A 5,000-nucleotide genomic window follows, 5' to 3' on the forward strand; every position below is an offset into this window, starting at 1 on the left:
AACATACGACTTCGTGGGACGGTAAACCCAATGTGGCGCAAGACTCTCATCTCAAAGATGGCCGCAACTGTCCTTTCGATGATTGGACGAGGCAAAGTACCATCATCAATAAGGACAGCAGCGTAGCGCCTTGGGTGGCGCATCATCGCATCCCTTCGGCAAACCGCAATTTTCTTGATGCCACCTTGCGGCCGCCACAGAAAGTGAGACGGAGCGAGCGAGCGGCATCGCGAGAAAATGAGAGGGATTTTTATTATCTCTCCCGAAGGGTGAAGACGTTCTCCGGGGGTTAGCAGAAAACGCCAAGCCACGAACCAAACCACCCTCGAAACGGATGCGCGAAAACCGTGAACCCCTTGCGTGCGGCCAACCGACCGACCGACCGACCGACCGACCGACCGGTTCGGAACCAGTCGGCCAATGATATCCTCTGGAAGATATGGATTTATGAAATATTTTGACCGCATGCGTGTATGCTATCTTGTCGGTGGTCTCGCTCTAGCTTATACGCTCCGTAGTAGTCTCTCTCTCGCTCCTTCACGACGTTCGTCCTTCTGGCGGTGTGCGGGGAAAAAGAAAGGACGCACGCTCTATGCGCTGCGTCCTGCGACACACGGTTATGTATCCGGGAGTTCCATGTCCGACAGTCCCCATACGGAGCGTGCTGGACTCGTTACGCGATTTATGGAGGACGAAATAGCGAGCGAGCCACAAAACTAGCGGACTTATTATGGGACGTTATGTACTAGGGTGTGTGCACCCACACGAAAAGAATTCCCTCATAACCGTAGCGCCGAAGGAGTCGAAGGAGTCGAGGTCGATGTACACACCTCGAAAGATAGGAAAAAAGTCGTCGGTGAACATCCTTAGAAGATACGAGATATCCTTCGATTGTCTCTCTCTTGCTCTCATCCCCGGAACTACTACATACACATGGAGTCATGGAGAACCGAGGTGGAAAACTCTCTCTCTCTATCTCTCTGTTGGTGATGCACCCGAGGAGGAGCACTTGTTGGTGGTGATGGTCAGTTTTCCAGATGGAGCAGCACTTTATTTTTAGTAGCATCTTAAGTCCGTTTCGTCTTTCGTTATGCTTTTTATCGATCGCCAACCATTGCTGTGGCGCTCTCTCGCTCGCACTGTGCAAACACCACTACACGGAAGTGGTGGTACCGGCCAGATAGTACCGGAGGAAATAGCCGATGACCACTCGCGGTGCACGGTACCGAGCTCCTCCTCGTTTCGAGGAAAATCTGTTTTCATTCGTTTTCGATCGAAGGACCCTCGTTTTTGTTGACGAACTTTATGTGTTTTAATGAATAATTTTGATGTTCCCTCTCGCTAGAACATCCTCCTTATTCTGCTCTGTGCCAGATGACCATCGAGACCACCGAGATGTCTTATCGGACACATAGCCAAAGATGTGGATGTGACATAAAGGTACATGCGGATGAAAGATTTCCAATTTTTTCTTGGCAGTCACTTTGACCAATATCTTTAAATCGAAGTTCACAGAGGGCTAACCTATTCAAATATCGTTGGAAAATGAAAACGAGAAACTTTGCTTTTGTTGTTGTAAATGTCGTTTGTGTTAAAGTAAATAAATAACATTAGTATCTAAACTTAATATCTAAATAAATATATGAAGACTATTAGTTTTAGTTATTCGCGCGAGCTGACAGTAAGCTTAAATTAAAGCCAACTATATAATATTAACAAATTTCATTAGTAAGAGAATATAAGCAAGTGGGATGCAGAACCAGAGACAAGTAATAAAATTTAAGATTACACTAATCAAACGCTTGTCAATATTGCATAAATAGTCTTTGTTCTCCGCAACGATGGGTAAGTGTCCTTTATTACACCGAATTGGAGATTCCCTACGCTGTCCATCCTGTGGCGCTGTAATCTTCTACTGCAAGAAGGATGTAGAAATTGTCACCCAATCGCTTAACCTTTGACCTATCACAATTCTACATCCAAGCGGAAAAAGGCCATTGCATTACAATGATGCATTCCCTGACCGCCTGTATGTTTGGGGGAATAATTCCAATTTCGGTCCAACCATATTGAAAGCAATCGAACGGAACAGACAAAGTAAAAGGGAGAAAGAGAACGATGGATTCATCTCTTTTTTTTCATTCAGAACTTGATAAACAATTCGTCGGAGCGTAACAAAGTGCGCTGTATGGCAACATATGCAAACATCAATAAAACCGTTTTCATACTTTTTGTCAAATTAATATATTGACTGGCAGAGGAGAGTAATGGCGGGGTAGATGACGCACACAAAAAAAAATTATGTCCATTCATTCAATCACTGGTTTGTAGTATGAGCAAAGTGTGAACAATGAACCCGGGCAGCCGAGAAAAGAAGGTTCCCCGGGCGAGGGTAATTTCCCGGAGATAATGTCTCGAAACTAGGGAGGTTATCGGGGCCAATCTTCCATTACCAGGACCGTACCGTTTGCCCTGGTTGACCGAACCCCTAGTAGTGCGATTGTCATTAAACCGAAACCCGGAACCGACCACGGAAATGACTCCGGGACCGGCTACGAACAAAAGATTAACTCTAAACCACTTTGCCATCTGGACGAATAATTCTCGCTACTGCGTTCTATGAAGGTGGTGGTTGTGGTGTTGGTAGTTGCCATTTGAACGTTAGGCATGCTGAGCATAACTAGAACTGCAACGTTTTACTAAAATTATCTGAAAAAAAAACAGAACAAATTGTATCAAAGTGCGATGCGTGTATTATTATCGACCACATGGGATTTGTTTCGGGAAGTACACTTATAAAGATTAAGGTTCCGTTTCTCCTCCGGTGATGTCCATTTCGCTTGACCAAAACATTTCAATAGTTTAATGACAAATGCGTCTCGCCATGCTGGTGAGCACGTCTGGTAGGTGTTTCAGCATTTCATGGACACTTCCGACCGGATAGAGATAGGAGAGACAGTGTCATTCCGTAGACAGATTCGTGGCGAACTTGGCACCATTTGTCTGGATGCCCTGCTACATCCTAAGGACTAGAGACCAGGATACAGCAGTCAAGGGGTGAAAACACTCCCTACACCAAACGAATCCCCTACACTCGGGATGCTGATGAAGGAATAAAAGCATCGGACGTACCACCATCGGAAGCATAAGCCCGGAACAAGTGTACAATTTCACAGTCAATGGAGCGATTGTGTCGCACTCCGTATCTGCATGCACTGGTATAGAGACGTACAAAGGGATTAAAATAATCTCCAGAGTTATTAATGGAAAATTGTAATTTTTTTTTCATATTCTTTGCATCCCCTTCTGGAAAAGGGTGTTTAGCAGGAGAACATATTTAGTGTTTCCTCACAGTCGCCAACGGTGTCGGGATTGGTGATGGCAGGGAAATCCTGCTTGATACAATTATCCTCACCATAGGAGGGATCGTGGAACACAGTAGGAAAAGTGTGATAAATCTCGACTCCCAATCACGAACGCATCGTCGTTTGCGGGCTTATCAGTGACCACCCGCGGGGGGGTTGAAGCATGAATTGGTGGCTTTCTGTTCTGGAAATGTTCCGATTCCCGCTGAGCATGGTATTAGGGCCCGGGGGATTCTTTTTTTCCTTCGCCAGCACCCCGGAAGTATGAAGCAAAGTATTCGTCCTCTTAATAACCTCTCCAAATATTTCTTCTCGCTTCTCGTTCGGTAAAAACCACTTGACAGCGGAGTGGCAGCAGCACTTAGGCGGCCGCAGAGATGCGTAAATTAATCAACTTCAGTCAATATTGTTTGTTTGTGTAAGGTTTCAGACTACAGGTCGGGCTCTGTTGGTCTAATCAGCTCTTGGTTTTTATGCTTAGCGTACCCAAACAAATTTATGAAATGCAAAATTACGGTTTGCAATGGCCCGTGCTATCCCAAACACCTTCCCCGGGCTCAGAGGGAGAAAACGGAGCAAGAAGTTTGTTCTTTTGATGTCGAGCTTGATGGGTCTGGTATCGGTGGCCGCCACTCCATCTCCTTTTTGTTTCTTTTTCCTTCGTGGAGAAGTTTTTCATGCCAGAAGAAAGTGATCCCGCTGGAAAAGGAGAGAAAGGAAAAGAAACACTCACCAGAACGAGAGCACAGACTCAGAAGAAGTAACAAATTTCCAGCAGTCTTTTTCGTCGAACAACCTTCGCCAAAAGAAGCGGCGCTAGATTATGAGCAAGCAAATCTGAGAAGCGTCTGGGTCTATGCTATTCTGGAAAGTTTTTCATACGCCTGATGCTAATTTCACAGCGGGCTACATAAATCATAGAATGTTTGCGGCCAGACACAGCTCCCCAGCCACCGATTCAACGGACTTTGCAGAGAGGTTGACTTTGTTTTCGTTGCAGTCGATGTAGTACAAGGGCTTTTGGTTGTCCAGAATTTGTGTCTTTGGTGGGGAGATTGGGTATAAGTAGACTTTTGGCAAAGGTTCAAATGTATTTTTTCTTTTTTGCTCCATCGTCTTCATCTTTCACCATGGTATGAAAAGAACGATTTATGGAGACGCTTCTGTCGAGAGGAGGCAAGCGCCATTTCGAATTTTCATTTCGGACAAGATGACATCCAAGCCATTTATTCATCTAGGACCTATTTCTATCCTTAAGATTTATGTGAAACTCTGGCTGATCGTTCGTTTCATTTGATTGGATGGTTTGTAGGGAATATAAACTGGCATACTTCCACTTTTTATATTTATGTTAAAAGTTGTAAGTTTTATACAATTTTAAGCAATATGTTTTTCCACATGTAACAGAAACATGGTCTTCGTTTACTCACTAGCACATGAACCAATTTTTGTGAGTTTTATGAATTGAGGGGAGTTTCATTGCAAATGGACCCTTTTTGCCAGTGCCTTTATGGATAGGAAAACAAATAATAACAAAAGGGCATACCATACCCATTTCTACCGCTCAACCAACCCAACTCCATCCACCAACGCTGGACAATCGATGGTCGGAAAATGAAACGGAGATAAAACCTT

This window comes from Anopheles darlingi, chromosome 2 (genome assembly GCF_943734745.1).
Source record: "Anopheles darlingi chromosome 2, idAnoDarlMG_H_01, whole genome shotgun sequence".
Lineage (NCBI taxonomy): Eukaryota > Metazoa > Arthropoda > Insecta > Diptera > Culicidae > Anopheles > Anopheles darlingi.